This window comes from Equus przewalskii, chromosome 8 (assembly GCF_037783145.1).
Source record: "Equus przewalskii isolate Varuska chromosome 8, EquPr2, whole genome shotgun sequence".
Classification (NCBI taxonomy): Eukaryota; Metazoa; Chordata; class Mammalia; order Perissodactyla; family Equidae; genus Equus; species Equus przewalskii.
In genome coordinates this window covers 68,081,686-68,092,526 of record NC_091838.1, presented here as the reverse complement: position 1 = coordinate 68,092,526, position 10,841 = coordinate 68,081,686, and the positions used below count along the sequence as shown (strand labels likewise).

Genomic DNA, 10,841 nt, shown 5'->3' with positions numbered 1-10,841 from the left:
AATGTCAAAGTCCGTTTAACAAATCCTGTGTTTTTGGATGCGTACTATGTGCTAAGAGTTCTATAGAGATAAATGAAACAAGATAAGGGGAATAGAAAGTACCAGCGGTCGTATGTAGGGGGTTATTTTTATACAAGGTGGTCAGGGAAGACCTGAAAGAAGTAAGAGCTTAAACAATAGCGCAGGGAGAAGGTGTCATGCTAGATTCTGGAGAGTTGAGGTTAAGAAAATCTCTGTCATGAAGTATATTTCACTTTTGAATGCGTTGTAAGATGGTTTCTTGTTTGTTTTGCATTATTAATGTTTTCTAGGTTAAGCCTAAAGATTAAGATTTGAATATTAAGAGTAATACTCCCTGCATATTTACTGACAGCAGTAGAGGGAAATGGCCCAGAAGCATGGTGAAGCTGCCCTGGAATTCATAAAGTCAGTGGATAATCCATCAGCACATAATTTAGGGTTTGTCGTGTGCTCGTAGTGAAACCTTACTAACAGATCACTTGTTTTTCCCAAAGCCATAAATGCTACTGATATATGAGTTGTAACACTGAGATTCGTTTTTTCTCCTTTAACTTTTAGAAATGGAGTAGTGATTAAAGCGGGATACATAACATTTTCTTTTTGAAGTTTCAGGACTTTCAGAGTCTACTGACCTTGTGCTGACAGCCATATGAAGCACATGGTGTTTTGTATTGGTTTTTATAGGAAATTTTATAGCATCAAACATAAGTTAATACCATTGAAAAGTATATGAATGAAAGAAATTTGAGCAGGTTTTTTTGTTGGCACAAAGATTAAAAAGGTAGAGTAAACATCTGAGAGATTATACAATTTCCCCACTACTACAAGTCAAACTTTTTGTTTAAATGAATAAAATGTGAGAATGATGACTGAAGAGTTAAACTCAAAGGAACTACTTTTGGGGGGAGATTAGAACCCTCAAAAACTGTAGGATAAAGGAATTTTCTGTGGGAACTGTGAAATTCAGGAAAGACTTGGCATTTGTTAATAATAGGAAAGCTGTACATTTATATGATGCTTTATCGCTTATAAAATATTTACGTAGATACTAGACATAAATGGGGTTTAGAGAGGTAGCTGAGTCAAAGAAAACTGTTGGGTACCTTGATTAGAATTAAGATTTTTCCTTCTTGCATGTCAACCCCACCACCACCATTCCCACTTTGCGGTGTGTTGATTCTTCTGTATCTTTATGTCTCAAGAGCATTTGTTCTCTTCCTTATTTTTTTCTTATTTTCCTCATCCTCAGACTGATGGAAATGCAGTTTTTAGAATGTATTTTATGTCCTACACTGTTACTTTAAAAGCATGTAAATCAAACATTTTCTCTTTTCCACCCCCGATTGGGAGGAGGAGAACAAATCTTAATTAATTTAGTTCATTCTTTTATTGTTCACAGCTTTAACTGTTCTTTCTTCCATACTGACCCAGGTAAAGAGTCCACATTTCCTAAGAGGAAGAAGACGTCACTGATTATGCTTTAAATGTCAACACCCCAAAGGATGGGATCTCATCTCTCTTGCTTACTTCTCTGTCCTTAATGGCTCGGTACAGTGCCTGACGCACGATATGTGTGCAGTAGATACTTGTGTAATGAATGAATCGTTGCTACCCACATCGCTATGCTCCTCTCTCCAGGTACTTGAATTCAGGCTTGACTCCCAGCCCATTTTCTATCAGTACTAAAAAGCTGCATCACTTCCTATGTCACTTTCTATATTACTTCTGAACTTAACATATTTTGCCTCAGGTCGATTGGTTCATCTTCTACTGGCAGTTCTCTAGGCCTCTGTTGTGTAACAGATAGTCAGATGCTTAATGGGAAATTCAATATGTATATACCTTCCCTGTTCTACTGATTATCAAGGAAACATTCTTTGGTTTGACATGGGTTATTCTTAGTGAACTTGTGTTGGGAACCAGTGGTTGTCACTTTACTTTCTGTTTAATCTGTTCTAATTTTTTTGAGAACTAATACTCTTTGAGGATTAATATCAAGTATATTAGCATACAATTTTTAGAATCTATTTGTTCCCCCTTTCTTTTCTGAACATAGCATTATTTACCTACCTCTCGGCTTAGTGGTTCTTTTACTGATTTCATGATTTCACAGAGAACAGTTTTGTCTTAGTATCTCAAATTCTTTTAATATTGCAAGCCAAAGATTTTAAACTTTTTGGACTCAAGACCCCTTTACACTCTGAAAAAAATATCGAGGTCTTCAAATAGCTTTTGTTTATGAGGGTTATATAAATATTTACTATATTAGAAATTAAAACAGAAAAATTACAAAAATATTTATTTACTAATTTATTTTAAAATAACAATAAACAATTTCATCATAACATAGATAATACATATTTTATGAGAATTATTTTCCAAAAAAATAATTTAATGAGAATAATAGCATTATTTTACATCTTTTTGCAAAGCTTTTTAACGTCAGGCTTAATAGATTACAGCTGGATTCTCATATCTGTTTCTGCATTCATTCTGTTTGCTATGTTGTTGTTTTTGAAGTAGACGAAGAAAATTCCAGCCTCACACAGATATGTTGTTGGAAAAGGGAGGAATATTTTAATAACCTTTTTATGTAACTATAGATTTATTCTTGGACACTGTACGAAAATTGAACACAGGGTAATTTTTAAATGGTTAGTTGCAGTGCAGAATCTAAAAGCCTATCAGTGAAATTTTGCACTGAGTTATGTTAAAACCCGTTGGTCTGCCTTGCACTTTGGCTGAACATTTTTCCCGTGGATGATTTTATAACCTCCTGTGTTCAGCATTTGGAAACTGTTGGTTCACTGAGTTATGTAGATCTTGCAAATGTTAATACATTTCACCATATAAAATAAAAAGGCTTGTGTAACATGACCAGCAATCTATTTTAAAAAGCCTAGTAAGTATTAAGAAGCTGTCATGTATATGTGTAGATGGCAGATACGTGTTTTCCAAAATTCTGATTTTCACTTGAAAGCTTAAATTTTATCATTGAGAACACATACCATTAGATTTCCTTTAAGCGACCGTTCACTTTGTTCATGTTTGAGAAAATATCTGCCAAATACTCACATCTGAATAACCTGGTTTATTCATCTCACAACTCAAAACAATCTCACAATTGCTTTTCTTCAAGACAACCATCATATTTTGGTATCTCCAGAAGTACTTTGTGCACACTTTTCATTTCTTCATACAGAATTTTAAAAAGACATTTACTCAAGACTCAAGATTTAAAATAAATTATTTGTACTGCTTTATCAGGGACATTGAATGAAATTTGTTTCTGCAAGTACACGGCAATAAAGACTACAACGACTACTCGTGCCTTTATTCATTCTAATGTGGTGCTTTTACCCACCGTTGCTTTTGCACCCTCAGTGAACATGACACCACAATGAAAGGTAAATATTGTCTTTGTATATTATGTAAATAGTTTTGACTCAGGGACTCCCTAAAAAACTGAGGAGTCTGCAGACAACACTTCCATACTTTGAGAACTGCTGCTCTGAACTTTCCTAATTAGTTTAGATCAGATTTAGCTGGAGTAACAAACCTCTAACAGTAGCTGAAATGAGATGGAAATTTATTTCTCCGTCATATAAAGTTATTGTGACATGTTGTCCAGGGCTGGTATAAGGGTTATGCTCCAGAAGTAGTCAGAGATCCAGATTCCCATCTTCCTGCTTCATCGTGTATAGCTTTTATTCTTAAAGTCACTTAATGTTCTCAAATGGCTGCTTCAGCCCCAGCTACCACATCCACTCTCTACCCAGGAAGAAGGAACTAAAAAGAAAGGTGCAAGGCTTAAACCAACTTTAAGTTTCCACATGACTTACCTACTTAGCTATCAGACCTCCATCACAAGAACAAACTGAGCTGAAAGAGATGCCTGTAAATCTCTCTATTCTGTTTGGCCAGGTGTAGAGCTGAAAATTGGAAGAAAGGAAGGATATCTTTGGGGAAAACTAGCTATCTACTACAGTCCACCACTTTGGCTACCAAGTATTCATGCCTCGCCTTCTTCCCAAGATGGAAGACACCCATCCACAAGGACTGGCCTCAGGGTTCCATGCCGTGTCTGCACTCAACTCTGGGAATGTGTCATTCTCTGTATCAAGTCTTAAACTGGCTCCTTGGTGTCAGATAACCTATAAATGAAAAAAGTAGGCCCCTACATACCGAGTATGCAATAATAATTTCTATTCAGAAAGTGAAACAATGAGCAAGACAACTGTCACTAGTTGCTAGGAATTATTAAATCCATCATCGCCATCCCCAAGCTCATCTATTTGAAGGCAGTGGGAACCTGCTTAGGTGGGACTTCAAAGAGGAGTGAACACTTTAGAAGTGAGATAACTTCTAAGGCTGCTTTTAGCTTGGGGGCATTTGTTAATTCTGGTTGCAGGCAGGAGGCTGATAATTTTGGTTTTATATTTTTTAAGCCTTGCTTCTAGAAGACAGAAACCAGGAGAGCTTTTGGTAGAGATATGAAGGAGCCTCGAATGTGTAATTTCCCCCCAGAAAATTTGCAAAATTGTGAAGTTGCTTAGGACAGAAGACAAAGTTAAGCAGAAAGCCTCATGAAACAAAAATTAAAATTCAGGACCTGCCAGAAGAAGGGGATCTGGGGAATATCTTAGGTTATTAGAAAACTCTGAAGGCCAGGGGCAAATCAAAGGGAGAATGAGCCTTACACCAAGATTTTCAACTCTGCCTTGATTTATCATGATTCCTGATTGGATTAAGTGACCACTCTTTATTGTCCCAGCAGATAGAAGGTTGGCTTTCCTCTCTGTAGGAAGATATCACCAGAAGCCTGTAAAATATATAACACTTGGAAATTAATGAAGATTAATGCCAAAAGATAGGACCACATAACCAAAAACTAAGAGGAAAAAAAGACAGAAGGAACCCAGAGATAATCCAGGTAATGGAGTTAGCTGACAAGAACTCTAAAATAACTGTCATTTTTGTTTGAGGCAAATTATGGAGAAAATAATAAAAAGACAACGACTTTCATCAGAAAGTTATTCTATAAAAATCAAACAGACATTGTTTAATTGCATACAATATCTGAAGTTAAGAACATATTAGATGGATGTAATAGTAGATTTGCATAGCAAAAGACAGAATTAATGAACTGCAAGACAGGTCAACAGAAAACAATACATACTGAAGCATAGGGAGAAGTAGTGGAACAGAGAAGAACTTTGGAGGCATGTGAGCACAATGAAAAGGCTTAAAAAATGTAGTTGGAGTCTCAGAAAGAGACAAGAGAGAGAATGGGGCAGAAGTAACATTTGACCAAGCTCAGAAAACCAAAGCAGGATAAAGTAAAAGAAAATCAGGGGCCAGCCCACTGGTGCAGTGGTTAAGTTCACACGTTCTCCTTCAGTGGCCCAGGGTTCGCTGGTTTGGATCCTGGGTGCTGGCATGGCACTGCTTGTCAAGCCATGCTGTGGTAGGCATCCCACCTATAAAGTAGAGGAAGATGGGCACGGATGTTAGCTCAGGGCCACTCTTCCTCAGCAAAAAGAGGAGGATTGGCAGCAGATGTTAGCTCAGCACTGATCTTCCTCAAAAAGAAAAAATATGTATATATACTTAGGCACATCATAGCAAACCAATGGAAAAATAAAGACACAGAAAACATCTTAAAGACAACCAAAAAGGGGGTGAAAGATATTTTCAAAGAAGCACAATAGGATTGAGAGCTGACTTCTCTCAGAAACAATGGACACCAAAAGGGACTGATACCTCAAAAGTGCTTACAGAAAATAACTGCCAATCTAGAAATCTATACCCAGCAAAAGTAACCTTCAAAAATTAAGGTGAAATGAAGCTGTTTCCAGACAAAAACTGAGTATTTGCTGCCAGCAGGCTTGCAAACACTAACCAATAGAAAGCTGGAGCTGTTGTACCAATGTCAGACAAAGTAAACTTTATGGCTTACCTTCTCACTTTATAATGCTGTCTTTTGATGAACATAAATTCTTTTTTTTTTAAAAGATTTTATTTTTTCCTTGTTCTCCCCAAAGCCCCCCAGTACGTAGTTGTATACTCTTCGTGTGGGTCCTTCTAGTGGTGGTATGTGGGACGCTGCCTCAGCGTGGTTTGATGAGCAGTGCCATGTCCACACCCAGGATTCGAACCAACGAAACACTGGGCAACCTGCAGCGGAGTGTGTGAACTTAACCACTTGGCCATGGGGCCAGCCCCTATGAACATAAATTCTTAATTTTAAGGAAGTCCAATTTATCTCTCTATGATTAGTTTTTTCTCTCTCTGATTAGTACTGTTTGTGTCCTGTGTAAGAAATCATTTCCAACTCTAAGGACATGAAGGTATTTTATAATGTCTTCTAAAAGCTTTATTGCTTTACCTTTCACATTTAGATCTACCAATTCATCTGGAATTGATTCTTATGTATGGCTTGAGGCAAAACTTAAAATACATTTTTCCATATACATATTCATATTGATTTAGTACTGTCTGTTGAGAAGACAGTCCTTTCCCAATATCTGTACAGTGTCGATTTTATAATAAACTAAGTGTCTGTGCATGTGGTAGGCAGAATAATGGCCGCTCACAGATGTCCATGCCTTAAACTTGGAACTTGTGAATGTGTTCTCTAACACGGCAGATGGAATTAAGGCTGTGGACTTGGAGACAGAGCTGTTACCTTGGATTATCAAAGAGAAAGAGGACGGCAGAACAGTCAGTTATAGAAATCTGGCAGATAAAGATTGGAAGCATGAGATGCAATCTGCTGTTACTGGCTTTGAAGACAGGCGTAGAGGGTAGGAGCCCAGGAATATGGGCAACCTTTAGAAGCTGAGAAGAGTCCTCAGCTGATCGCCACCAAGGAAACAGGGACCTTAGTCGTTCAATCTCAAGGAAATGAATTCTGCTAACAACCTGAGTGAGGAAGGAAATGGAGACTCCAGAGAGAAACATATCCCTAGTGATGCCTCGATTTTGGCCAAGTGGTACTCTAAGCAGAGAAAGCAGCCAAGCCCACCAGACTTCTGACCTACACACCTGGTAGTTAATAAATTTGTGCTTGTTATTTTTTTGGAGAAGATCAGCCCTGAGCTAACATCCACTGCCAATCCTCCTCTTTTTGCTGAGGAAGCCTGGCCCTGAGCTAACATCCGTGCCCATCTTCCTCTACTTTATATGTGGGACGCCTGCCACAGCATGGCTTGATAAGCAGTGCCATATCCACACCTGGGATCCGAACCGGCAAACCCCGGGCTGCTGAAGCAAAGGGTGCGAAATTAATGACTACACCACCGGGCTGGCCCCTTGTAGGTCTTTTTTGTAGATGCCTCTTACCAAATTAAGGAAGTTCCCTTCTATTCTTAGTTTGGTAAGGGTTTGTTTATTTTTAATCATGAATAGGTGTTGAATTTTATAAAATGCTTTTCTTTATCTACTGAGATAATCAAATGATATTTCTCTTTTTAATTGTTAATGCAGTGACTTATACTGGTTGATTTTAAATGTAAAACTACATTTTCATGCCTGGTGTGAAACCTACTTGATAGTGATGTATTATCCTTTTTATCTTTTGCTGCATTCAATTTGCTAAAATTTTGCCCAGGATTTTTGCATCTGTGTTCATGACAAAGATTAGCCTGTAATTTTCCTTTTTTGTAATATACTTGTCATGTTTTGGTTTCAGAGTATGCTGACCTCATAAAATAAATTGTATTCCTTTTTTTTTTTTCTATTCTCTGGCAGAGTTTTTTGTAAGATTAATATTATTTCTTCCTTAAACGCTTTGAAGAATTTGCCAGTGTGGCCCAGGAGATTCCTTTGTGGGAAGGTTTTTAATTAAATATTTAATTTTGTGTATAGATATATAGGATTATTCATATTTTTCCATTTATTGCTTTAGTTTTGGTGATGTGTATTTTTTTAGGAATTTATCTATTTCATCAACATTTTCAAGTTTATTGGTATATAGTTTTATATTCTTTTTATTCTTGATATTGGTAATTTGTTCTTCTGTCTATTTTGAAATCCTCCGTCTCCCTTTGGTTCACCTTCTCTCTATGGAATAGTTCTCTAGTTGGTCCAACTGAGAGTCTAGGGTTGATCACTGGACTCCCTTCCCCGAATGATTCTGAACATCAATCTTTGTCTTTTTTGCACTGTGAGATAGCCAGAACTCTGCTTTTGAGAGGCTTTTCTTTTCATGCTTGATTTCTTATCCTCTTCTCCCAGACAGCTTCAGAATTTGGCAAATTTCCTGAGGGGAAAACTGGCCAAGAGCGTCAGGCTCAATTTTCTCCTTGCCTTTCTCACATGTTCCAGCCCCTCGAATTTTTAATTGTTTTCCTCTAGCTCCATGAAACATCTCAACGCTTTCCTGATTTCTTAGTAGCAATACTATGCCTTGGCCCTTTGTGTGGATCCTTAGCGTTTTATTCCACACTCAGAGTTGGCAAATGCTCTATGGAAAAAAATGACTGCAAAAAAGTTGTTTCATATATCTGAAGTCTCCAACGTGCTAGTTTTTGTTCTATCATATTCTAGTTGCTTATAAACCCCCCAGTGCCTTCAAACAGCTTTAAAAAAACCTGGCCCTTCTAGTGGATCTCCGTGGGAGTGTCGATCTACTACAAGCTACTGCATCAGTAGCTCTGAACCTGGGGCTGAATTTCCCCCCTCCCCAGGGGATAATTGATAATGTCTGGAGACATTTTTGGCTGTCATAACTGAGGAGTGGGTAGGGAATGCTACTGGCATTTAGTGAGTCAATTCCAGGATGCTGCTAAATATTTGCAGTGCACAGGACAGCCCCCAGAATAGGAACTTATCCAGCCCAAAATGTCAAGAGTACTAAGATTGAGAAATCCTGCATTATAATGCTTCGATCTTAGTATTTTTTAAAAAGTTCTCTGATTTCAGATCTTTTTCTGACTTTACATTTAAAAGATCTTAATTGGTATACAAAAGGTATAAATGCACGTTAAGGATCCTATTTAATTCAAGTTAGTTAATTGAAGAGAATAGGCATTGTTTTTTAAATCTCAGCCTTATTTATCTTTCTAGAGATATATAGAAGATAACCCAGTAGACAAAGTACAGTTGGAAGTTGAGAATATTGGTCTCAATTTCAGTTGAGAATTTGTGATGAAATATGTATGGTTGGAAGTTATTTACACAGAGATGTTAGTTAAAGCCATTGTATTACATAGGGATTCTCATTTTGTAGAACATAAGAAAGGAGGTCCAAGGACAGAACTGTAAGGGTGGCTGCGAGTGGTGGTAAGAGGGACAATTATTGGTATTTAAGGACCTAATTCCTCTATAATGACTATCTCAATAAATGCAAAAAAATAAACTGACAAGTCCAATGAAACAATCAAACACCCATACATTATAAAAAATTCTCTGCCAACTAGAAATAGGAGGGAACTTCCTCAACTTAATAAAAGGCATCTATGAATGCCCGTACACTTCCATTCAGCACTGTTCTAGATGCTCTAGCCAGTGCAATAAAGCTGAATAAACAAATAAATAAAATACATCCAAATTAGAAAGAAAGAAAGAAAACCATCTTAATTTACTGATGTCACAGTCTACGTAGAAAATCCTAATTAATCTACCAAAAAGCTACTAGCACTAAAAAGTGAGTTTCTCAAGGTGACAGGACATAAGGTCAATATACAAAAATTAATTGTATTGTCATGTAGAAGCAATGAGCAATTGAAATTAAACAGTGGCATCAAAAATAAGAACTACTTAAGGATAATCTGACAAAAGATATGTGATACCTCTTAACTGAAAGCCAGAAAACATTGCTGGGGCAAAGAAGTACTAAATAAATGAAGAGACGTGCTATATTCATGGAATGGAAGACTCAATATTGTTAAGATGTCATTTATCCTCAAATGGAACTGTATATATTCAATAAAATCCCAAATAAAATCCCAGCAGGCTTTTAAAAGAAATTGCTAAGTTGGTTCTAAAACATAAGAAAATGCAAAGAACCTAGAATAGTCAAAACAATGTTGAAAAAGAGCTATGTGGAGGATTTACACTATCTGATTTCAAGATTGTTCTAAAGCTACAATAATCGAGCAGTATAAAGGTAGACGTATGGATCAATGGAATTTGTCCAGAAATAGACATGCATATATAGTCAATTGATCTTCAACAAAAGTGCCAAAGCAATTCAATGGGAAAATGATAGCTTTTACAATAGATGGTGCTGGAACACATGGATATCCGTATACAAAGAAACAAAACAACAACAACAACAACAACAACAAAAAAAAACAAATGAAACTCACCCCTTACCTTACACCAATATACAAAAAGGAATTTAAAATAAATCATATACCTAAAAGTAAGAAGTAAAAGTATAAAACCTCTTGAAGAAAACATAGAAGAAAGTCTTACCAAACTTAGAAAAGTTTGGCAAATATTTCTTAAATTGGATACAAAAAGCAGAACTGTAAAAGAAACAATCACCAAAATGGACTTCCTCAAAATAAAAAACTTTTACTCTTCCAAAGGTACTGTTATGAAAAAGAAAAGGAAAACTACAAAATCGGAGGAAATACTTGGAAAGATATCACTTCTCTCTAGAATTCATTAAATCTGTTATAACTGATAATAATATAAAAAACAAAAATATGCAAAAACTTTGAACAATCACTTTACCAAAGAAAATATATAGGTGGCATATCAGTACATGAAAAGATGCTCAATGTCACTAGTCATGAAAATACAAATTAAAACCACACACTCACAAGAATGGCTAAAATTGAAAAAACTCACCATACCAAGGGTTGATG

General features: G+C 36.5%; 1 long non-coding RNA gene across 1 annotated transcript; it reads left to right on the top strand.

Moving 5' to 3' along the window:
- The first annotated feature begins 1,594 nt into the window (after positions 1-1,594).
- On the top strand, positions 1,595-4,341 carry LOC139085281 (uncharacterized). Its single transcript, XR_011543520.1, has 3 exons — positions 1,595-1,659; positions 3,289-3,428; positions 3,946-4,341. It is a non-coding gene; the product is annotated as an uncharacterized lncRNA (long non-coding RNA).
- Positions 4,342-10,841: the final 6,500 nt, after the last annotated feature.